This window comes from Spea bombifrons, chromosome 13 (genome assembly GCF_027358695.1).
Source record: "Spea bombifrons isolate aSpeBom1 chromosome 13, aSpeBom1.2.pri, whole genome shotgun sequence".
Taxonomy (NCBI): domain Eukaryota; kingdom Metazoa; phylum Chordata; class Amphibia; order Anura; family Pelobatidae; genus Spea; species Spea bombifrons.
In genome coordinates, this window is record NC_071099.1 from 6049766 (window position 1) to 6077740 (window position 27975).

Below are 27975 nucleotides of genomic sequence, written 5' to 3' on the forward strand. Positions count from 1 at the left end.
CGTCATTTGCATTTAATAATTACTTATATCCTTAGAATTTTATATTTTTGTCCACTAAAACAACCAGTCTAAAAAAGTCAATAAAGAAATGAAGTACCAATAATGAAGGCATAATTCTGTATATTACCCTGTATGATGTAGCACAAGAAAAAAAGAAATTTGTGACATGTATATGTTCTGTTATACACTGGTCAGTGATGGTCTCATCTTCAATGGACCCCTAATTCCTTTGCGTCTTGTTGTGCCCTTCAGCCTCTCCGTTCCCCTCCTCTTTTTAACATTCCCGACTCCCTACCATAAACCCTTAAAATCCTCAACATGAAATACAAATGATCAGCCTCCCAGAATTTTGGTCCCCTAGGGCCTCCATGGTTCTCATACAACAGACAAATTTTAGGGCTCTCCTAAGTTGTCAGATGGACAACCACCAACTACAAAGGTTCTAAACATCTCAAAACTACTCAACTTTGACCAAATATTAAGGAAATATACGGAACTATACAAGAGCTCCAGGACCTATTTCGCTTCTCCATGGTGGCCTCTGAGCTCTTTGTAAAAGCTTTGTTGGAGAAGATGAGATGTTTCCTTCTAAAACTCATACTCTTGGAGCAGGTGGTGTTATTCCAAGGAAGGAGGAAAGGATAATATCTAGAAACATTGTTTCGGGATTTGCTGAAAATTCTGTTACTTTAGAAATATCCCAGCAGAGCAGCTTCTCTATTCCGCTCTCCCCGCGCGTCAGATATTGGAAGTGAGAGATTTATTGGATTAGATGTGAAGTATCAAGCCAGTAAAAATGACTGTCTGTGTCTATTACAGTAACATAAAGTGCAGTGAAGTATATTACAAGTAGGTAATTAAGTATCTTGCAGAAACGTGGCTCATTCCGATGCAAAACCACAAGAGTAATTCTCGTCTCCGAGCCAAACATCTTTCTTTCTCAGTTTAAGCCAGTAACAGTTCCAGATTTTTATCTTATTTTATTTATTTATTTTTTAATTGAAAATGTTTGATTGGCTGAAATAGTTTTTAATGGAGTCATCACGGCGTTAACTGCCACGCTTCATAATTTTAAATAGTCTTGATTTGTTAGATATTGGGACATACTGGGGGAAATGTTTTATGTAAATACAAAAAGGAGCACATGGGAGAAGACAATACCTGAGTCTAAGTAGGAATAGGTAATATCTATAATGCTGGAAGTGAAAAGTTATCCTAGGATGAGTGATGTTATTAAGGTGAGGGTATTAAACATGCATGGGATAGACATACGGCTCCTGAATCTAAGACAAGACCAACGACTGATTAAGGTTTGAGTCTTTACAGCAGGAGGAACGGGCGAGTAGACGGGGCCGTATGGGGCCGATCTGTCGGCAGGTTCCATGATTCTATAATATTAGATTTAAAAGAGCAAAATAAGCTATGCGTTGCTTTGAGACCCTTTGTATCATATTTGTTCAACATTGTGGCTTCACAGAGTCACCTGTTAACCGCTACAATGTAGCAAAATAATGAAAGCATAATTCTGTATATTATGCTGTATGATGTAGCAAAAGGAAAAAAGAATGCATGCAATTTGTGACATGTATATGTTCTGTTACACACACACACACACTTTTTACGTAAAAAGTCTATAAGGGGAGGCCAAGGAACGGTTGGAGCCACTCGAAAAAAACAAGACTCCCCCTGAAAATGTTTGATTGGCTGAAATAGTTTTTAATGGAGTCATCACGGCGTTAACTGCCACGCTTCATAATTTTAAATAGTCTTCAGTTAGCTAAAACATCAATTTCAATTTTAAGTAAGTCACTTAAAGCCCGGCTTAATCTTGCTGAAATGGATTTTTGTTTAAAAAAAACCTCCAAAAGGTAAAAAGTAAGATTTCATAAATGGATATTTCGGTTCTGTTTCATTTCTAGCTTCCAAAGTCGCGCAGAATAAACAGAAAACAAAATGATTCCTTTTTGGTGCAAAGTTTCAATGTTGATCTTATCACCGTGGCAACCATTGACTTGGTTCTTCTGCTTAGACCATTCCTATGGTTGCTATGGTGATAGAACTGATAGAACATTCCATTGGTTCCAACGTTCCAAACGTAGCAGTTGCTCTCAGTACGTTGATCAAATTAAACTGACCCGTTATGGTCTGTATCTGGAACATGGTGTGGTTTGTGCGTTCGATTGCGAACATAATCTCTAGGTAGAGGTCGGCTTCATTTGCCTTTCGTCCTTCCCTACGTTTTCCTAATCCAACAAGTAATAAAAGCATCATGAAGGTGCAGAGGCACCCCACGATTATCAGAAGAGTATCTAACATCTTCTCACTCGCCTGCTCTGCTGAGCAATGAAAAGTGTCTGAGTTTCACCTGCTTTATATAACCTCCTATGATGACATCACAGAGGCTGATGATGCAATAGTGGGCGTGGCTGCATCAAGTGGGCGGGGTCTAAATCATTTCAGTTCCAACCACAAATGAGACAAGTCCCTTAAAGCCTGGCTTAATCTTACAGAAATGGATTTTTGTTTAATAAAAAAAAAAACAAAAGGTAAAAAGTAATATTTCATAAATGGATATTTCGGTTCTGTTTCATTTCTGGCTTGAAAAGTCGCGCAGAATACACGGAAAACAAAATGATTCCTTTTTGGTGCAAAGTTTCAATGTTGATCTTATCACCATGGCAACCATTGACCTGGTTCTTCTGCTTAGACCATTCCTATGGTTGCTATGGTGATAGACCTGATAGAACATTCCATTGGTTCCAACGTTCCAAATGTAGCTGTTGCTCTCAGTACATTGATATTGCCCTTGATCAAATTAAACTGACCCGTTATCTTAGAACATTAACTGATAATTGCTAAATATCATACGTTATTTGTGGGAAATAATAATATTTTTAAATAAACAGCATGAACTATACTAAATGTTAACAGAATTTTATTGACACGTTAAATTGGAAGTTCAGTTTACAGATAACATGAAAATCCTCTGGTGGAGGTCAGTGTAGGATGATGGTCTTGGACTCCATGGTGTAGCCAGCGAGACAAACAGGCAGATGATGCAACAATAGGCGTGGCTGAATCAAGTGGGCGGGGCCTAAATCATTTCAGTTCCAACCACAAATGAGACAAGTCGTTGGCAAAGCAGGCTCAGGAGGGCCAACCACATATCCATACATACGTGGTAGAGCAGCTTGTCAGCGTAACTACCAACATGTCAAGATCATGTCACAGGTGCAATCTCACCTCTCAAAGTCCCTCAAATAAATATAAAATATATTTTCTCCATTTGAGTTTTTCCTCATATTACTATGGCATTTAATTCTACCATCTAAGCGTGCCGACCCTGGCATATGTTGTGTACAGTCACCTACATAGACCTCATGTTCAATCTACATGTCTGTACAAACACATGTATGGGATACATTTATAAAGGCCTTTTAAGAAAATTTTGTTTCTGTTCCTTTCTTTTTTTAACTTGATTTGTTAGATATTGGGACATACTGGGGGAAATGTTTTATGTAAATACAAAAAGGAGCACATGGGAGAAGACAATACCTGAGTCTAAGTAGCAATAGGTAATATCTATAATGCTGGAAGTGAAAAGTTATCCTAGGATGAGTGATGTTATTAAGGTGAGGGTATTAAACATGCATGGGATAGACATACGGCTCCTGAATCTAAGACAAGACCAACGACTGATTAAGGTTTGAGTCTTTACAGCAGGAGGAACGGGCGAGTAGACAGGGCCGTATGGGGCCAATCTGTCGGCAGGTTCCATGATTCTATAATATTAGATTTAAAAGAGCAAAATGCGCTATGCGTTGCTTTGAGACCCTTTGTATCATATTTGTTCAACATTGTGGCTTCACAGAGTCACCTGTTAACCGCTACAATGTAGCAAAATAATGAAAGCATAATTCTGTATATTATGCTGTATGATGTAGCAAAAGGAAAAAAGAATGCATGCAATTTGTGACATGTATATGTTCTGTTACACACACACACACTTTTTACGTAAAAAGTCTATAAGGGGAGGCCAAGGAACGGTTGGAGCCTCTCGAAAAAAACAAGACTCCCCCTGAAAATGTTTGATTGGCTGAAATAGTTTTTAATGGAGTCATCACGGCGTTAACTGCCACGCTTCATAATTTTAAATAGTCTTCAGTTAGCTAAAACATCAATTTCAATTTTAAGTAAGTCACTTAAAGCCCGCCTTAATCTTGCTGAAATGGATTTTTGTTTAAAAAAAACCTCCAAAAGGTAAAAAAAGTAAGATTTCATAAATGGATATTTCGGTTCTGTTTCATTTCTAGCTTCCAAAGTCGCGCAGAATACACAGAAAACAAAATGATTCCTTTTTGGTGCAAAGTTTCAATGTTGATCTTATCACCGTGGCAACCATTGACTTGGTTCTTCTGCTTAGACCATTCCTATGGTTGCTATGGTGATAGAACTGATAGAACATTCCATTGGTTCCAACGTTCCAAACGTAGGAGTTGCTCTCAGTACGTTGATCAAATTAAACTGACCCGTTATGGTCTGTATCTGGAACATGGTGTGGTTTGTGCGTTCGATTGCGAACATAATCTCTAGGTAGAGGTCGGCTTCATTTGCCTTTCGTCCTCCACTACGTTTTCCTAATCCAACAAGTAATAAAAGCATCATGAAGGTGCAGAGGCACCCCACGATTATCAGAAGAGTATCTAACATCTTCTCACTCGCCAACTCTGCTGAGCAATGAGAAGTGTCTGAGTTTCACCTGCTTTATATAACCTCCTATGATGACATCACAGAGGCTGATGATGCAATAGTGGGCGTGGCTGCATCAAGTGGGCGGGGTCTAAATCATTTCAGTTCCAACCACAAATGAGACAAGTCCCTTAAAGCCTGGCTTAATCTTACAGAAATGGATTTTTGTTTAATAATAAAAAAAAAGGTAAAAAGTAATATTTCATAAATGGATATTTCGGTTCTGTTTCATTTCTGGCTTGAAAAGTCGCGCAGAATACACGGAAAACAAAATGATTCCTTTTTGGTGCAAAGTTTCAATGTTGATCTTATCACCATGGCAACCATTGACCTGGTTCTTCTGCTTAGACCATTCCTATGGTTGCTATGGTGATAGACCTGATAGAACATTCCATTGGTTCCAACGTTCCAAATGTAGCTGTTGCTCTCAGTACGTTGATATTGCCCTTGATCAAATTAAACTGACCCGTTATCTTAGGACATTAACTGATAATTGCTAAATATCATACGTTATTTGTGGGAAATAATAATATTTTTAAATAAACAGCATGAACTATACTAAATGTTAAGAGAATTTTATTGACACGTTAAATTGGAAGTTCAGTTTACAGATAACATGAAAACCCTCTGGTGGAGGTCAGTGTAGGATGGTCTTGGACTCCATGGTGTAGCCAGCGAGACAAACAGGCAGATGATGCAATAATAGGCGTGGCTGAATCAAGTGGGCGTGGCCTAAATCATTTCAGTTCCAACCACAAATGAGACAAGTCGTTGGCAAAGCAGGCTCAGGAGGGCCAACCACATATCCATACATGCGTGGTAGAGCAGCTTGTCAGCGTAACTACCAACATGTCAAGATCATGTCACAGGTGCAATCTCACCTCTCAACGTCCCTCAAATAAATATAAAATATATTTTCTCCATTTGAGTTTTTCCTCATATTACTATGGCATTTAATTCCACCATCTAATCGTGCCGACCCTGGCATATGTTGTGTACAGTCACCTACATAGACCTCATGTTCAATCTACATGTATGTACAAACACATGTATGGGATACATTTATAAAGGCCTTTTAAGAAAATTTTGTTTCTGTTCCTTTCTTTTTTAACTTGATTTGTTAGATATTGGGACATACTGGGGAAAATGTTTTATGTAAATACAAAAAGGAGCACATGGGAGAAGACAATACCTGAGTCTAAGTAGCAATAGGTAATATCTATAATGCTGGAAGTGAAAAGTTATCCTAGGATGAGTGATGTTATTAAGGTGAGGGTATTAACCCCTTAAGGACAATGGGCGGTCCCTAAGCCCATTGAAAACAATGCATTTTGAGCCCGTGCATGTACGGGCTTTGTCATTAAGGGGTTAAACATGCATGGGATAGACATACGGCTCCTGAATCTAAGACAAGACCAACGACTGATTAAGGTTTGAGTCTTTACAGCAGGAGAAACGGGCGAGTAGACGGGGGCCGAATGGGGCCGATCTGTCGGCAGGTTCCATGATTCTATAATATTAGATTTAAAAGAGCAAAATGCGCTATGCGTTGCTTTGAGACCCTTTGTATCATATTTGTTCAACATTGTGGCTTCACAGAGTCACCTGTTAACCGCTACAATGTAGCAAAATAATGAAAGCATAATCCTGTATATTATGCTGTATGATGTAGCAAAAGGAAAAAAGAATGCATGCAATTTGTGACGTGTATATGTTCTGTTACACACACACACTTTTTACGTAAAAAGTCTATAAGGGGAGGCCAAGGAACGGTTGGAGCCTCTCGAAAAAAACAAGACTCCCCCTGAAAATGTTTGATTGGCTGAAATAGTTTTTAATGGAGTCATCACGGCGTTAACTGCCACGCTTCATAATTTTAAATAGTCTTCAGTTAGCTAAAACATCAATTTCAATTTTAACCCCTTAAGGACCGGGCTCATTTTTCGTTTTCTACCCTGTGGGACCGAGGCTGTTTTGACACTTTTGTGGTGCTTGTGTTCAGGTGTAATTTTCTCCTCACCCATTTAGTGTACCCACATAAGTTATATATTGTTTTTTTCAGGACAAGATGGGCTTTCTTCAGATACCATTATTTTGATCGTATCATCTTATTTACTATATAAAAAATAAAAAAAACATGGTGAAAAATTGAAAAAAAAGACATTTTATGACTTTTATTTGAAAAATCTTTTACTCACCTAAAAAAGCAAGTAAAAAAACTAGCTAAATAGATTCTACTACTTGTCCTGAGTTTAGAGATACCCAATGTTTTTATGTTTTTTTGCTGTTTTTTGTACGTTATAGGGCAATAAGTACAAGCAGCGTTTTATGATTTCCAAATCTTTTTTAACAAATCTGCTCAGTCTGCCTCCATCTCCTCTTTGGAAGATCTTTGAAGCCGGTTAACTCAATTTAACCCCCTCAAACCATATATTTTTGAAAACTAGACACCCCAGGGTATTCCAAATGCTGTTATTTTAACCCTTTCCATGCACCAATTATACAACTACACTTTGTCAAACTTTGTAATAGTCATTTTTTTTATTTTTTTTTCCACACAAATTGTACTTTAGTTATAGATATACAGGTTCTGGTATATGTCACTATCAAACAACACCCCAATGTGTGTTCAGGAACATCTCCTGAGTATAGCGATACCCCACATGCATGGGTTTGTCAGATTGTTTGGCTGGTAAAAGGCTACTTTTGGGGCATGCGTAATTCAGGTGGTCATTTGGTCATTCTGCCTCCATCTCCTCTTTGGAATATCTTTGAAGCCGGTTAACTCAATTTAACCCATTCAAACCATATATTTTGGAAAACTAGACACCCCAGGGTATTCCGAATGCTGTTATTTTAACCCTTTCCATGCACCAATTATAGAACTACACTTTGTCAAACTTTGTAATAGTAATTTTTTTCACACAAATTGTACTTTAGTTATAGATATACAGGTTCTGGTATATGTCACTGTCAAACAACCCCCCAATATGTGTTCAGGAACATCTCCTGAGTGCAGTGATACCCGACATGCATGGGTTTGTCGGGTTGTTTCAGATTTAAAATGCCACATTTGGGAAGTGCGCTTTTTTTCTCCATTTTGGTCAGTCTGTACCTATGCCCTATCTGTGAGCTAGGCCACTCCAATTTACCCCATCAGCCATTTTTTTTATATATTAGACACCCCTTGGGTATTTGAAGTGCTTTTATTTTAACTCTTTGAGATTTTTGAGAAATTTTAGCACTTGCTCAAAATAATAAACTTTATTTTTTTATTTTTTTAATACTTTTTTTATATTTTTTTTACACATTTTGCTGGTACTGGATGGTTCATCTAGTGACATCACTGCATAATTATTTTTAAATGTTAGCACATTTTTTTTTTCTTTTTCCATTTTTTTTATTTTTTTTATTTTTTTTTGAATATTTTACTAATCACATAGTGATTAGAAAGCTGGGCTCCATTGACTTGCATGGTTGAATGCAGTACCTGTATTCAACCAGCAAGTGGAGCCAGTTCTCTAGAGGGTCTGGAGACCATCTAGCAAACTTTTTCTTGTTTGTTTTTTTTACAGAGCGGCGGCCATCTTACTTGATGGCGAAGATCACCGGCAGCTGCGGCTGTGACCGCTCTCCGGAGCGGTCACAGCCCACCTAAAGGTAAGTGTTTGGTGTCGCTGGATGCCTCCTGATCGAGGCATTCCAGCGACACCATTTAAGTTTAGGAGGCGATCGTTGATCGCCTCCTAAACGCTTTTAAAACGGGCGTCCGCCGCCATACAATGTATGGCGGCTGTTGACGCCCCGGGGAGGGGCCAGACATGGCCCACGATGCCGATCTCGGCCTTGCTGAATGCCTCGACATCGAGGCATTGCAGCAAGGCCGTTTAAGCGAAGAAAGTGATCCTTGATCACTTTCTAAGCTTATTTAACTTTTTGACGGTTCAGGACCGTCAAAGGTCATTTAGTGACCTTCTTGTTATGACGGTCCAGAACCGGCAAAGGTCGCGAAGGGGTTAAGTAAGTCACTTAAAGCCCGGCTTAATCTTGCTGAAATGGATTTTTGTTTAAAAAAAACCTCCAAAAGGTAAAAAGTAAGATTTCATAAATGGATATTTCGGTTCTGTTTCATTTCTAGCTTCCAAAGTCGTGCAGAATACACAGAAAACAAAATGATTCCTTTTTGGTGCAAAGTTTCAATGTTGATCTTATCACCGTGGCAACCATTGACTTGGTTCTTCTGCTTAGACCATTCCTATGGTTGCTATGGTGATAGAACTGATAGAACATTCCATTGGTTCCAACGTTCCAAATGTAGCAGTTGCTCTCAGTACGTTGATCAAATTAAACTGACCCGTTATGGTCTGTATCTGGAACATGGTGTGGTTTGTGCGTTCGATTGCGAACATAATCTCTAGGTAGAGGTCGGCTTCATTTGCCTTTCGTCCTCCACTACGTTTTCCAAATCCAACAAGTAATAAAAGCATCATGAAGGTGCAGAGGCACCCCACGATTATCAGAAGAGTATCTAACATCTTCTCACTTGCCTGCTCTGCTGAGCAATGAGAAGTGTCTGAGTTTCACCTGCTTTATATAACCTCCTATGATGACATCACAGAGGCTGATGATGCAATAGTGGGCGTGGCTGCCTCAAGTGGGCGGGGTCTAAATCATTTCAGTTCCAACCACAAATGAGACAAGTCCCTTAAAGCCTGGCTTAATCTTACAGAAATGGATTTTTGTTTAATAAAAAAAAAAAACAAAAGGTAAAAAGTAATATTTCATAAATGGATATTTCGGTTCTGTTTCATTTCTGGCTTGAAAAGTCGCGCAGAATACACGGAAAACAAAATGATTCCTTTTTGGCGCAAAGTTTCAATGTTGATCTTATCACCATGGCAACCATTGACCTGGTTCTTCTGCTTAGACCATTCCTATGGTTGCTATGGTGATAGACCTGATAGAACATTCCATTGGTTCCAACGTTCCAAATGTAGCTGTTGCTCTCAGTACGTTGATATTGCCCTTGATCAAATTAAACTGACCCGTTATCTTAGAACATTAACTGATAATTGCTAAATATCATACGTTATTTGTGGGAAATAATAATATTTTTAAATAAACAGCATGAACTATACTAAATGTTAACAGAATTTTATTGACACGTTAAATTGGAAGTTCAGTTTACAGATAACATGAAAATCCTCTGGTGGAGGTCAGTGTAGGATGATGGTCTTGGACTCCATGGTGTAGCCAGCGAGACAAACAGGCAGATGATGCAATAATAGGCGTGGCTGAATCAAGTGGGCGGGGCCTAAATCATTTCAGTTCCAACCACAAATGAGACAAGTCGTTGGCAAAGCAGGCTCAGGAGGGCCAACCACATATCCATACATGCGTGGTAGAGCAGCTTGTCAGCGTAACTACCAACATGTCAAGATCATGTCACAGGTGCAATCTCACCTCTAAAAGTCCCTCAAATAAATATAAAATATATTTTCTCCATTTGAGTTTTTCCTCATATTACTATGGCATTTAATTCCACCATCTAAGCGTGCCGACCCTGGCATATGTTGTGTACAGTCACCTACATAGACCTCATAAACATATGCACATACCCACCTGTATACATACATATGCACCTACCCACCTGTATACATACATATGCACATATACACAAACCCACCTGTATACATACATATGCACATAAACATACACATAAACACACACACACATGTATACATACATATGCACATAAACACACACCACCTGTATACATACATATGCACGTAAACATACACATACCCACATGTATACATGCATATGCACGTAAACATATACACATACCCACCTGTATACATACATATATGCAAGTAAACATACACATACCCACATGTATACATACATATGCACATACCCATCTGTATACATACATATGCACATATACACAAACCCACCTGTATACATACATATGCACGTAAACATATAGACATACCCACCTGTATACATACATATGCACATAAACATATGCACATACCCACCTGTATACATACATATGCACCTACCCACCTGTATACATACATATGCACATATACACAAACCCAACTGTATACATACATATGCACATAAACATACACATAAACACACACACACACACACATGTATACATACATATGCACATAAACACACACCACCTGTATACATACATATGCACGTAAACATACACATACCCACATGTATACATGCATATGCACGTAAACATATACACATACCCACCTGTATGCACACATATGCACATAAACATAGACATACCCACCTGTATACATACATATGCACATATACACAAACCCACCTGTATACATACATATGCACATAAACATAAACACATGTATACATAAACATACCCACATGTATACATACATATGCACAAACATACCCAGGGCCGGCCCTACAATGGAGCCGACTGGGGCAATTGCTCCAGGCGGCACTTTTGAAGGGGCGGCACTTTAGCGTTTTTTTTTTAAGCGGAGGAGAGAGAGGGGCGCGAGTGGTTTTCGCTTACCCGCTCGGCGCCTCTCTCTCTCCTCTGCGGCGAGTCTCCCTGTTCGGTCTCGGTGCCGGTTTGTAATGCCGAGCACCGGAAGTGACGTCAATTTCCGGCGCTCAGCATTACAAGCCGGCACCGTGGCAGAGCAGGGAGACTCGCCGCATGACTGTTTAAAGTTAAGTACCTTTAAACAGGGGGGGTTAGGGTAGATAATGGCGTCGGCGAAGTTTAAAATGGTGCCCCCCCGGCGTCGGTGGGGGGGGCGGCATTTTAAACTTCGCCCCAGGCGGCATTAAGTCTTGGGCCGGCCCTGAACATACCCACCAATAAACATACATATGCACATTCACATAGATACATACATATGCATGTAAACATATACACATAACCACATGTATACATACATATGCACATAAACATATACACATAACCACATGTATACATACATATGCACATAAACATATAGACATACCCACATGTATACATACATATGCACATACCCACCTGTATGCATACATATGCACATATACACAAACCCACCTGTATACATACATATGCACATAAACACACACCGCCTGTATACATACATATGCACGTAAACATACACATACCCACATGTATACATGCATATGCACGTAAACATATACACATACCCACATGTATACATACATATGCACATATACACAAACCCACCTGTATACATACATATGCACATAAACACACACACACACACATGTATACATACATATGCACATAAACACACACCACCTGTATACATACATATGCACGTAAACATACACATACCCACATGTATACATGCATATGCACGTAAACTTATACACATACCCACCTGTATACATACATACATGCACGTAAACATACACACATGTATACATACATATGCACATAAACACACACACACCACCTGTATACATACATATGCACGTAAACATACACACCCACATGTATACATGCATATGCACGTAAACATACACATACCTACATGTATTCATACATATGCAGATACCCACCTGTATACATACATATGCACATATACACAAACCCACCTGTATACATACATATGCACATAAACACACACATGTATACATACATATGCACATAAACACACACCACCTGTATACATACATATGCACGTAAACATACACACCCACATGTATACATGCATATGCACGTAAACATAGACATACCCACCTGTATACATACATATGCACATATACACAAAATCACCTGTATACATACATATGCACATAAACATACACACATGTATACATAAACATACCCACCTGTATACATAAATATGCACATAAACATACACACATGTATACATAAACATACCCACATGTATACATACATATGCACGTAAACATACACATACCCACATGTATACATACATATGCAGATACCCACCTGTATACATACATATGCACATATACACAAACCCACCTGTATACATACATATGCACATAAACACACACACATGTATACATACATATGCACATAAACACACACCACCTGTATACATACATATGCACATAAACATACACATACCCACATGTATGCATACATATGCACATAAACATAGACATACCCACCTGTATACATACATATGCACATATACACAAAATCACCTGTATACATACATATGCACATAAACATACACACATGTATACATAAACATACCCACCTGTATACATAAATATGCACATAAACATACACACATGTATACATAAACATACCCACATGTATACATACATATGCACGTAAACATACACATACCCACATGTATACATGCATATGCACGTAAACATATACACATACCCACCTGTATACATACATATATGAACGTAAACATACACATACCCACATGTATACATACATATGCACAAACATACCCACCAATAAACATACATATGCACATACCCATCTGTATACATACATATCCACATATACACAAACCCACCTGTATACATATATATGCACATAAACATACACATACCCACCAATAAACATACATATGCACGTAAACATATACACATACCCACCTGTATGCATACATATGCACATAAACATAGACATACCCACCTGTATACATACATATGCACATATACACAAACCCACCTGTATACATACATATGCACATAAACATACACACATGTATACATAAACATACCCACATGTATACATACATATGCACAAACATACCCACCAATAAACATACATATGCACATTCACATAGATACATACATATGCACGTAAACATATACACATAACCACATGTATACATACATATGCACATAAACATATAGACATACCCACATGTATACATACATATGCACATACCCACCTGTATACATACATATGCATATACACACACCACCTGTATACATACATATGCACGTAAACATACACATACCCACATGTATACATGCATATGCACGTAATCATATACACATACCCACCTGTGTACATACATATATGCACGTAAACATACACATACCCACATGTATACATACATATGCACATATACACAAACCCACCTGTATACATACATATGCACGTAAACATATAGACATACCCACCTGTATACATACATATGCACATACCCACCTGTATACATACATATGCACATAAACATATGCACATACCCACCTGTATACATACATATGCACGTAAACATATACACATACCCACATGTATACATACATATGCACCTACCCACCTGTATACATACATATGCACATATACACAAACCCACCTGTATACATACATATGCACATAAACATACACACATGTATACATACATATGCACAGAAACACACACACATGTATACATACATATGCACATAAACACACACCACCTGTATACATACATATGCACGTAAACATACCCACATGTATACATGCATATGCACGTAAACATATACATATACCCACCTGTATACATACATATATGCACATAAACATACACATACCCACATGTATACATACATATGCACATACCCACCTGTATACATACATATGCACATATACACATATACACAAACCCACCTGTATACATACATATGCACATAAACATACACACATGTATACATACATATGCACATAAACACACACCACCTGTATACATACATATGCACGTAAACATACACACCCACATGTATACATGCATATGCACGTAAACATATACACATACCCACCCGTATACATACATATATGCACGTAAACATACACATACCCACATGTATACATACATGTGCTCATACCCACCTGTATACATACATATGCACATATACACAAACCCACCTGTATACATACATATGCACATAAACACACACACATGTATACATACATATGCACATAAACACACACCACACTTATGCACGTAAACATACACATACCCACATGTATACATGCATATGCACGCATACATGCATATGCACATAAACATATACACATACCCACCTGTATGCATACATATGCACATAAACATAGACATACCCACCTGTATACATACATATGCACATATACACAAACCCACCTGTATACATACATATGCACATAAACATACACACATGTATACATAAACATACCCACATGAATACATACATATGCACAAACATACCCACCAATAAACATACATATGCACAATCACATATATACATACATACACATTACCTAAAACTGGGAAAGACTCCTTACTGCACATAAACATAGACATACCCACCTGTATACATACATATGCACATATACACAAACCCACCTGTATACATACATATGCACATAAACATACACACATGTATACATAAACATACCCACATGTATACATACATATGCACAAACATACCCACCAATAAACATACATATGCACATTCACATAGATACATACATATGCACGTAAACATATACACATAACCACATGTATACATACATATGCACATAAACATATAGACATACCCACATGTATACATACATATGCACATACCCACCTGTATACATACATATGCATATACACACACCACCTGTATACATACAAATGCACGTAAACATACACATACCCACATGTATACATGCATATGCACGTAATCATATACACATACCCACCTGTGTACATACATATATGCACGTAAACATACACATACCCACATGTATACATACATATGCACATATACACAAACCCACCTGTATACATACATATGCACGTAAACATATAGACATACCCACCTGTATACATACATATGCACATATCCACCTGTATACATACATATGCACATAAACATATGCACATACCCACCTGTATACATACATATGCACGTAAACATATACACATACCCACATGTATACATACATATGCACCTACCCACCTGTATACATACATATGCACATATACACAAACCCACCTGTATACATACATATGCACATAAACATACACACATGTATACATACATATGCACAGAAACACACACACATGTATACATACATATGCACATAAACACACACCACCTGTATACATACATATGCACGTAAACATACACATACCCACATGTATACATGCATATGCACGTAAACATATACACATACCCACCTGTATACATACATATATGCACATAAACATACACATACCCACATGTATACATACATATGCACATACCCACCTGTATACATACATATGCACATATACACATATACACAAACCCACCTGTATACATACATATGCACATAAACATACACACATGTATACATACATATGCACATAAACACACACCACCTGTATACATACATATGCACGTAAACATACACACCCACATGTATACATGCATATGCACGTAAACATATACACATACCCACCCGTATACATACATATATGCACGTAAACATACACATACCCACATGTATACATACATGTGCTCATACCCACCTGTATACATACATATGCACATATACACAAACCCACCTGTATACATACATATGCACATAAACACACACACATGTATACATACATATGCACATAAACACACACCACACTTATGCACGTAAACATACACATACCCACATGTATACATGCATATGCACGCATACATGCATATGCACGTAAACATATACACATACCCACCTGTATGCATACATATGCACATAAACATAGACATACCCACCTGTATACATACATATGCACATATACACAAACCCACCTGTATACATACATATGCACATAAACATACACACATGTATACATAAACATACCCACATGAATACATACATATGCACAAACATACCCACCAATAAACATACATATGCACAATCACATATATACATACATACACATTACCTAAAACTGGGAAAGACTCCTTACTGCATTAGGCTTTAAACTTTACCTCTTTTTTAGCATCTCTGGACATCTTACAAATACTTACTGCGCCCTCGCTGCCAGGAAGCTCCCATGGAAGCCGGCCTCCCCGGTGTGTTTCTGTTGGTTATAAGAGGATAAGATGGGCTCCTCCTGGACCCGTTTCCACTTGAAAAAGGCTCCGCGTGGCATCCTGTGCTTACTGGTTTTTCCTGGCATCACCACTCAGCCCTGGTAGCATCTGCTGTACTGGATTATGAAGCCCATGTAAGTGCGACATGCGTTCTCTTCACTTCTGACAGGAATCTAGAACAGCGTCCATGTCCTGCTGCGCAGCAACTAAATCAGGGGCTGTGTAAGTCCTCAGTAGCCATTCAAATCTTCAGACCCGAGAACTACTCTCTGCCGGATCCTGGTTGTAGAGGAAGCTACTAGAAACTTCCACCTCTGCTTATATACCTTCTACATGGCTGTAAACATGACCAATGAATGAGAAGGAATCAAAGCATCCCTGCATAGGCCAACCATCCTATCCCCCTTTTCTCATTGGTCCAAGAAGGCCCAATCCTGGGAAGTAGAAATACACAGAAATACATCAGTCACTCAGGCTTTATAACTGAAATAAACTTTAAAACATCATTAAATTCAAAGTGCTATAAAGTTAACCATGCTTAAAAAAATGACATATTACCATATTTGCTCGATTATAAGATGACCCCCCCAAAATCTGAATATTAGTTTAGGAAAAAAGAAAAAGGCTGAATGTAAGATGACCCTGTAGGAAAAAAGTGTTCCTAGTAAATGTTAATTCATGTAAACTATTTTTTTTAATAAAATCTATGATTGAGAAAAAATGTTTGTTTTTATTTCCTTTTATTTTTCAACCCGCCCCGTTATGCACATCTGTACCCAGGCTTCCCACTCCTATATGTCACTGTGCCCCATGATATGCCTTTTAGCCCTCTATATGCAACATAACATACACACATACCCACCTGTATACATACGCACATAAACAGACATACCCACCTGTATACATACATATGCAGATAAACATATGCACATACCCACCTGTATACATACATATGCACATAAACATATAGACATACCCACCTGTATACATACGCACATAAACAGACAAACCCACCCGTATACATACATATGCAGATAAACATATGCACATACCCACCTGTATATATATACATATGCACATACCCACCTGTATACATACATATGCACATAAACATATAGACATACCCACCTGTATACATATGTACATAAAACATATACCCACTTGTATACATACGTAAGCATATAAACATACCCACCTGTATACATACATCTGCACATACACATATATACATACATACACATGACCTAAAACTGGGAAAGACCCCTTACTGCATTATTCTTTAAACTTTACCCCTTTTTTAGCATCTCTGGACATCTTACAAATACTTACTGCGCCCTCGCTGCCAGGAAGCTCCCATGGAAGCCGGCCTCCCCGGTGTGTTTCTGTTGGTTATAAGAGGATAAGATGGGCTCCTCCTGGACCCGTTTCCACTTGAAGAAGGCTCCGCGTGGCATCCTGTGCTTACTGGTTTTTCCTGGCATCACCACTCAGCCCTGGTAGCATCTGCTGTACCGGATCATGAAGCCCATGTAAGTTCGACATGCGTTCTCTTCACTTCTGACAGGAATCCAGAACAGCGTCCATGTCCTGCTGCGCAGCAACTAAATCAGGGGCTGTGTAAGTCCTCAGTAGCCATTCAAATCTTCAGACCCGAGAACTACTCTCTGCCGGATCCTGGTTGTAGAGGAAGCTACTAGAAACTTCCACCTCTGCTTATATACCTTCTACATGGCTGTAAACATGACCAATGAATGAGAAGGAATCAAAGCATCCCTGCATAGGCCAACCATCATATCCCCCTTTTCTCATTGGTCCAAGAAGGCCCAATCCTGGGAAGCAGTCTATTATCTGATGTGTAGAAATACATCAGTCACTCAGGCTTTATAACTGAAATAAACTTTAAAACATCATTAAATTCAAAGTGCTATAAAGTTAACCATGCTTAAAAAAATGACATATTGCCGTATTTGCTCGATTATAAGATGACCCCCCAAAATCTGAATATTAGTTTAGGAAAAAAAGAAAAAGCCTGAATGTAAGACGACCCTGTAGGAAAAAAGTTTTCCTAGTAAATGTTAATTCATGTAAACTATGTAAACCTTTTTTTTTTCAATAAAATCTATGTTTGAGAAAAATATTTTTTTTGTTTTTATTTCCTTTTATTTTCCAACCTGCCCTCCAGTTATGAACATCTGCCCCCAGGCTTGCCACTCCTATATGGCAATGTGGCCCATGATATGCCTTTTAAGCCTCCAAATGCCACTGTGCCCCATGATATGCCTTTTAACCCTCTATATGCTACTGTGCCCCATGAAATGCCTTTTGACCCCTTATGTGCCACTCTTCCTCCAGAAATGCCTTATATGCCTTAAGTGAATTTCAATTGATCTGGGTTTGTGTGTTGATCTATACCTGCTATCGGCAGCAGGGTCTAATATATATATAGGCAGCAGGGGCTAGTAAATGGGTTTTAGATATTTGGACAGGGGCGCAATTTCAGTGCTTGCCATAGGTGCTATTTTCAGTAGATACGCCTCTGTATACACATCACACCTCCCGCCCACCCTGCTTACCTCTCCAGCAGCTTTCTCTCAAGCTGTTCACACACCATGCAAGCAGCCTCAGGATCACGTGACCCCGATAAAAGTAGGTAAGAGTTCCATGTTAACACCAGTGCACACCCTTTCCTTCCTCCCCAATGATACAGTGAGGGGATGTGTATATACGGCTCCTGAATATAAGACAAGCCCAACGACTGAGTGTTTGCAGATGGCCGGACGGCTCTCAGAGACAGGGAAGAAAATTTCATATACACTCCCCTGTCATATGTATAAAATAAAACTAGAGGCTCAGAAATAATGCAATAAGTTTTTTTTCTTTTCGTTACAGAGAAGGTGATAGAAAAATGGAACTGCCTCCCAGCAGGAGTGGTAGTGGCAAATACAGTGAGAGAATGTAATACGCTTCTGCTGGCAGGCTGTTCCACTTATCTACCACCCGATTTCTCATTAGAGGTTATACCTGCGAGGGGATGTAAACATGCAGGGGACGGGGATACGGGGCCCCGAATCTGACTGATTAATGTCACATGTTACAGCAGGAATAATGGGCGACTAGCCGGGGGCCGAATGGCTCCGATGTGCCATTAAATTCTGTTTGTACGACGAGTCGCTCCGTGAGTCCTGCTGGATTCCAGCTTCTTATTGAAACCGAGAATTTCCCGGCAGATCAGCCCCGTTCCCATGTCTACTCACCCGTTATTGCTGCTGTAACCACTCCAACATTAACCAGATTCGGGGCCCCGTATCCCCGTCCCCTACATCCCCTCACTGTATAACCTCTACAACTTCTGCTGGGAGGCTGTTCCACTTATCACCCTCTCAATAAAGTAAAACTTCTTGCATAACTTCGGAGTCTCTTCTTTTAGAAGGCTATTATTTATACATATGACAGGGCAGTGTGTATGCATTATGCTGGGGGTGGAAGATTTTCAACTTGCTGATATTACTCTGGATTATGAACGGCCGTCTCAAGCGAGCTTCTCCTGCAAAGAGAACCCCACAGGCCCTGCATAATGCGTAGTTTAATCGGTGTGACTGAGTAAGAAATCTTCCCGTTATCTGTGGATTGTTCGGCGACACTGGAGGTTCCGGGAAAGGAGAGCCTTTCACTTCCCTGACTCCGCTATGCATCGTACGGGCCGGCGCTGGCAGGAAGAGCTCACCGGGGCCGGCCCTTCATAATGCTTGGAGTGATGGGATTGGGGGCTCAACTCTCCTGTAAACCTCTGCGGACAGATTGCTTGAGCGTTGCTCCTGATTTTACTATACATTGTGCAGGGCCCGCTCAGTTCCCTTTTCAGGGGAAGCTCACAGGGGCGAGCGCTTCATAATACATCGTAACGTAAAGAAATGTCCAAAACCTTCCTTGTGGGGTGTATTCACTAAAGCTGTTTGTTAACCCCTGATGTCACTCTGTATTCTGAAGGGCAGGCATCAGGGGATTGAAGTGTAAGCTTCTGTGCTCGCAAATACACCCCCTATGTACAGAATGAGATGAGGACGTTATCCCGCAGGAAGCTCCTAAACCTGTATAAATCATATCTGTGCATTAAGCCTGGGCTATTAGCGCGAGAGGCTGAGAGGCTCCGATGTGTTTCTGCGTCACGATATTTCTTTGTATTCTGTGCCGGTGATCGGGAAATATGGAATAACCATAAACCGTACCGGGCCCTCCCTGTGCCGGGGGGCTGTGATCCGCCGGGCGTCTGGCCCTCCCTGTGCCGGGGGCTGTGACCCGCCGGGCGTTTGGGTGATGCAGGATTGCAGGTCCCGGCGATGTCACAAATCTGCTTATCCAGTGAAGTCTGTCCCTCTATGGACTTTCACTTGTCTGTGTGTCCAGCGGGGTTATTAAGACCGAGCTGTTCTATTGTTTAGCGCAGGCTGTGTAAGGAGTCGGATAGAACGGCTCAGGATCCGAGTCGTGGCGCTGTTGGGAATCTCGTTTCATGCGATTTAATGAAATGTGAGAATTTACTCCGTTCTGCAGAAAACGGAAAGAATGGTTTCTCGTCTCTGCGTTTTTTCTGGGGATTTCCTCGTTAATACAGAATATTTTCGGGAGAAGCAGCGTATTTCTAGAATCACTCGGCACGTTAGTGTCTCGGCGGATGGACACACAGAAGGCTGCTTCTTCACCGCGTTTAGAAGGTAAATGCCGTTTAAAACCCTTTCATGCAGAGCCGTTTCCCCTCGGCGTCCGTACAGGGCGATACGCAGTAAGTATTCGAGACTTTACGGACATTTGGAGGAAAGTCGGCAGGTACACACACTCCTTGGTGTCGCCTTATTCTAGTCCTGGCCCTTCCCGTCGGTGCGCCAGCGGCCAAACGGGAAGCTTGAGCACGGTTTAGGCAGAGGCTTCCTTTGGTTTAATGAACTTCAGAAAGCTGCGGCTGACAAACATCGCTTTTGATCTGTCTGCAGAAGAACCTTATCTGCTGCCCCAGTTTATTAAACCCCCGGGGGGGCGCCCTCTCATTTAACCCCTCGAAGAACGGCAGAACCTGAACTCCTAAACCCAACTTCCTCGGCTTGGATCGTCGGGTCCGTTGGAAAGAAATGAAGAGCCCTGCCGCCTAAATAGCGCGGGGCGGCATGTAGTTGTGGGGATAGGAGGTTGGGTTCATCTAGAGGTCAGCTATTGATTTAATAGGCAGGGTCAAAAGTTCAGGTCAGAAGTTAGAAAAAAAAATAAAAAAAAAATAGCCTGGGTGATGTAACTTGGAAATTGCTGGATGTGCGCGTGCCGCTTAGTGATTCGCCGCCTTTGCCTCGCGGGCACCTTTGGTGCCCCGCGAGACGCCTCGCGCTGCGCTAAAAGGCGCGAATTCGCGCTATAAATAGGAGCTGTGGGAGCGCTAGCAGTCATGCCACAAGGCGAACTGCTAAGCTGTGAATACTTACCTGTAAAGGCTGGTATTTCGGTGGTTCAGGAGAGCCGCGGGCGAAGATGGAACTTCTTCTTGAAAAGCTCCGGGAGAAGGCATTGGCGAAGGTAGGAGAAGCGTGGCTGCAGAGCTGTATCGGCGCCCATCTGGATGAAGACTTCAATCAAGACTGGCCGGGGAGTGAGCAGGAGATCGTCACGGAGGCGGAGTTTGAGAATGCTGCAACTCCGTTGGCGGTCCAGTCTGCGTTTGAGGAGTCATTCAGGGACTTTGCCGGATCATCGCGGGATTTGACCGCGTCATCACGAGATTTGGCGGTGTCATCGCGGGATTTTGCCGGCTTGTCGCGAGAGGTGGCCGGTACATCGCGAGAGGTGGCCGGTACCTCAAGAGAAGTAGCCGGTTCGTCGAGGGAAGTGTCCGGAGCGGCGCAATTTTCGTCAGGAGCGGCGAGGCGTTCTTCCAGAAGAAAATGCATGAAGTCTGCAGAGGATGAAGAACAAGGGAGCCGTGGTAAGAAGCCGGTTCCCAGTAAAAAGCGGCCCCTGCCTCGTTCTCCAAGTAGTGGAGGTATAGGGGTGAAGCAGCAGATGCTCCAGAGGAAAAAAGAAGAGGAAGGAGGCTGCCAGGACCGTTATGGGCATCGCAGGATGGCAGCACCGGGTTCTGGACAGCAGCAAGGAGTGCAGAATATGGACGAACAGGAGAGAGGCAGAGCTGGGGCTAGCAGGGGTGAGTACATTGATGGGAATTTTAATAAATTGAATGAGCTAGTGGGTTCTTTAGTGGGTTGTTTAAAGGAATTGCAGGGTGCTAGTCCAGCTCAGGCTTGGGATAAGTCGGTTAATATGCAGAAGAGGAATGTGATAAATGAAGCATGTATGAAAGAATCTATGTCATGTGAAATTTCGGCTTTGGGTTTTCATTTGAGTAGTACCGTAAAAGAAAAGATTTGGGGCAATGAGTATGTTGATATACTGTCTTTATTGCCCGCTTCAAAAGAATTTCTGTCTAAGCATGATAAAGAGGATGACAGGCGTAGACCGGTGGCTAGGTCTTTCAATAATTGGTTGCAAGCGTTCTGCATTTATGCCAGTGTTTATTGCGAAAAGCATAGCGATAAGAGTTCTGGTTTGTTTCATCACTTGGAGTCAGTTTTAGAAGCTTACAAGAATTTCGGTGGATTGGCCTGGTTCAATTATGATGAGGTGTTTAGGCAAAAGTTATCCATGCACAAAAATTTAGATTGGGGTATGAAGGATGTGGGTACGTGGATCAGTACTATGCTGCCTCAGAGAACGACAGCGCCTGTAAGGTCTCAGAATGTTTTAAGTCAGCAGCTGGTGAAAGGAGTGTGTTGGGCATTTAATGACGCACAGTGTAAATGGCCCAATTCGTGTAAATTCAAACAAGAGTGCACAATTTGTGCGGGTAATCACCCGGCAATACGGTGTTTTCGAAGGAACCAGGCAAAGGATCAGGTTCAGAAAGGCGGAGACGCCAGTGAAGTGGCAAAGAGTGCTCCCCTTTTTAGATCAGTACCCAAGCAGGCAGAAGGCTGAGTTGTTGAGGCTAGGTTTTTCAGAGGGTTTTAAGGTGCCAGTTTTTGAAGGTGAGAAATGTGTGTTTGTTAGGAATTTGAAGATTCTGGAGGATAATAGGGAGGTAGCTAAGGAGAAGATTCAGAAAGAGTTAAGTTTGGGTAGGTTTGAGGGTCCATTTGCTGAGCCACCATTCGTTAACTTTAGGTTATCTCCTTTAGGTCTGGTGCCCAAAAAGGAGGCAGGTGCATTTAGGCTTATTCATCACCTGTCTTATCCTAAGGGTAATTCGCTAAATGATGAGGTTAAGAAATTCGAGTATCCGGTGCATTATACTTCGTTTGAGGATGCTTTGAAATTGGTTAGAGTTTTGGGGAGAGGGGCTCTGTTGGCCAAGGTGGATATAGAGGCAGCGTTTAGGCTCTTACCTATTCACCCGGAGTGTTTTTGTTCGTTAGGTTTTCAATTTGAGGGGAAGTTTTATTTTGACAAATGTTTGCCTATGGGCTGTGCGGTTTCTTGTTATTATTTTGAAGCGTTTTCATCATTTTTAGAATGGGTGGTAGTTCAGGTTTCTGGTTTGTTTCAGGTTATCCATTATCTTGATGATTGTTTATTTATGGGGAAGGCAGGTAGTGCAGATTGTTTGGGGTTACTTAGTTCGTTTATGGTTATTTCAGAATATTTTGGTGTTCCGCTAGCAGCGGAGAAAACGGTTTATCCGACAACTAAGTTGCATTTTCTGGGAATAGAAATTGATACTGTTAAAATGATTTTTAGGCTGCCGGATGATAAGATTAGGAAGTTGAAAGGGAAGATTCGTTTGGTTTTGGAGTTAAGAAAAGTTACAGTTAATTGTTTTCAGTCTTTGTTAGGGTTGTTAAATTTTGCTTCGAGGGTAATTCCAATGGGAAGGGTGATTTCAAGGCTGATTGGTAGAGGGATTGCAGGTAGGAAAGAGCTTTATCATAGAGTGAGAGTGTCGAAGCAGATTAAAGAAGATTTGTTCGTTTGGAGCTTATTTTTGGATAAATTTAATGGTGCTGCGGTTTGGCAGGAGGATTTTATCGGTAGTGATGAATGGCAGTTTTTTACAGATGCGGCAGGTGCCACAGGATTTGGTATTTACTGGCAGGGTAGGTGGGCAGTTGACAGATGGCCGCATAAGTGGATAAAAGCTGGTTGGACCAAGAATATGTTGTTGCTTGAGTTATTTCCAGTGGTTGTGGCGCTGGAATGTTGGGGCGAATTATGGATGAATAAGAGGTTGCTACTGAATTGCGATAACATGGGGGTGGTATGGGTTATTAATACGTTGAAAGCAAAATCGTTGCCGGTTATAAGTGTTTTGAGGCGTTTGGTTTATTTATGTTTAATTTATAATATATGGTTAAAGGCAAGGCATGTGGCTGGGAAAAAGAATGTGTTGGCTGATGCCCTTTCATGTTTTGATTTCAAGAGCTTTCGTCGGTTGGCGCCGCAAGCGGAGGAAGAAGGGGTGATTGTTCCGGACAGTGTTTGGGAAATAAATTCTCCCAGATAAGTTCCTTTATTTCACAATCTTTGTCTAAAGGGACTTGGAGAGCTTATACGAAAGCATGGAAATGTTGGTGTAATTTTGTGACTAGTAAGGGAGTAGATGAGTTTGATGATAGGCAGGATTTAGCGCTGGGTTTTGTTATGATGTTAATTAATAATGGGTGTTCTAGGGCTTTGATAGAGAGGCATTTGTTAGGTATTTCTTTTTTCTTTAAATTAGCGGGTAAGCGATCTGCTTTTAAGGAGTTTTTGATAAAACAAGTTTTAAAAGGTTATGGTAAGGTTAACAGATGTGTAGATACTAGGAAACCAATTTCGTTTGAAATTTTGGGTAAATTGGTTAGCATATTAAACGAAGTTTGTTGGAATGACTTTGAGAGGCGTTTGTTTAGGACGGCCTTTATAATAGCATTCTTTGGAGCGTTTCGCGTTAGCAAATTAGTAGCGGTTAACAAGAAAGGAGGTTCGGGTTTAAAGAAAGTGGATGTAATTTGTGGTGAAAAGTTGAGGATGTTTTTACGTTCCTCTAAAACCGATAAATTGGGTAAAGGTTGTTGGATAGAGTTATCTAGAATGGATTCCCAGATGTGCCCGGTGCTGAATGCGGAGTTATTTAATGCCATCAGGCCGGAAGGTGGGGAGAATTGGCTGGTGCATAGTTCAGGTACTCCATTGACCATTTTCCAATTTCGAAGTGTACTTAAAAAATCTTTTGCAGCGCTGGGTTTGAGTGATTATGATTACTCCTCGCATTCATTCAGGATTGGGGCAGCGACTGAAGCTGCAATGTTGGGGCTGGACAAGTCTATTATTAAGCGGATTGGGAGATGGGAGTCGAATCGTTTTTTGGGTTATATTAGACCTAATTTGTTATAAGGTTGCTAACATTGTTTTCTTGCAGGTCAACATCCAGCTATAGTATGGATAGTTGGGCATTCCTTTGTGTATTGGGCCCAGAACAGAGCGACACGGAGGAGCTACGGGGAAAATCTGGGCTTTGATAGTAAAAAAGTTCAGTTATTTTGGATTGGTATAAGGGGTTTGAATATTTGTCAAATGGAAGCCATATTATTGGATTATGTTAATATGTTGCCGTTACCAGATGTTATAGTTATACACTGTGGGGGGAATGATTTGGGGAAAACAAAATCAGTTGAATTACTGTTGCTGTTTAAAGAGTTAATTTTAAATGTTAGACGTGTTTTTAAGGATTCAATATTGGTCTGGTCTGAAATTATTCCCAGATTAATCTGGACTTCTAGACCCGAGTTTAAAGCTTTGGAGAGAGTGAGGAGGAAATTGAACAGGTCTATGGAGAAGTTTATGTTGATGGAAGGTTTTATCAGTTTTAGGCATATGGAATTGGAAGGAGGTTGTTCGGGGTTATACAGAAAGGATGGTGTGCACCTATCTGATATAGGGTGTGATATTTTTAATGTTAATTTGCAAAGTATGGTGGAACAGGCCGTGTCTTTTATGGGGTAGGGCCACAAATGTAATTATCCATTTGTGGCTGGTGGATGGACTGGTGTAATGGTGTATGCCGTCTGGCTTTTAGGGCGGATGGCTTGGTTATATATGTGTATATATATATTTATGGTTTAAGTTATTGGAGGTGAGACTCTGGGTTTGGGCCAAGAGTTTCTTTAAAGTTTGTGATGTTTGTTATAAGCTAAATAAAAGTACACGGCCTGTTTATTCCAATTCGAGTATGGTGTTTTTATTTCAAGTTTACAGTACAAGGATACATTGTTGGTTACAATATCCCTTACAACTACATGTTTCGAAAAACTCGAATAGAATAGAATATTCGACTCGAGCCGGAAGATAACTGCAGCCTGCGTCCATCCCGTAATCTGCTCAGCAAACAACCGCTTACAGGGCGGACGCCGGCTGCAGTTATCTTCCGGCTCGAGTCGAATATTCTATTCTATTCGAGTTTTTGGAAACATTTCTTTCCAACGGACCCGACGATCCAATCCGAGGAAGTTGGGTTTAGGTGTACAGGTATCTTCCACACGTTATATCTGATGCATATCGTTTATATCCAGGTTTGTCTAATTCCAGGCCCCGAGGGCCATTACTAGACCAGGATACTGAACGCACACGTGATGTAATATGTTAAGAGCTGCCAGTGCCCGTCCTGGATATCCAGAAAGCCTGGCCTGTTTGTGGCCCCCGGGGCCTGGAGTTTGAGCCCCCCCCATCTCTAGTAAATGCCAGTCTGATCTCCGCTGTCTCCTGTCTGTAGATCCCAGCTCTTCTCTTCTTCATCTCTTCTCCCCTGCGAGGGACTCTATTTCTTGAAGCTCGTGATGTTCGGCCTCCGCCTGCGTGCCAAGGTGCCGCGCGTCAACTGGGACCCAGCGGTGAGTTTCATAAATCTCTCTGCACTCTGCTTTTACTGTAACGTGCTGTTTGGTGCGTTTCGGGTTAATGTAATCACTGATGTCTCCTATTCTGTGCAGCTCTGTAAACCAACATTTATCACGAGCCGTAATGTATGAACTCCGGCAGAAAAAGCACCAAGAAGGGAGTCGTTGCCTGATTCGGGGGCTTGTTGCTCACGTTGCCGACTGCGTGTGAACCTGGCCTGCGCAAAACATTATCCTGCAGCCTCCTGAGTAGAGAGGAAAGGGAACTTTTCGAGGC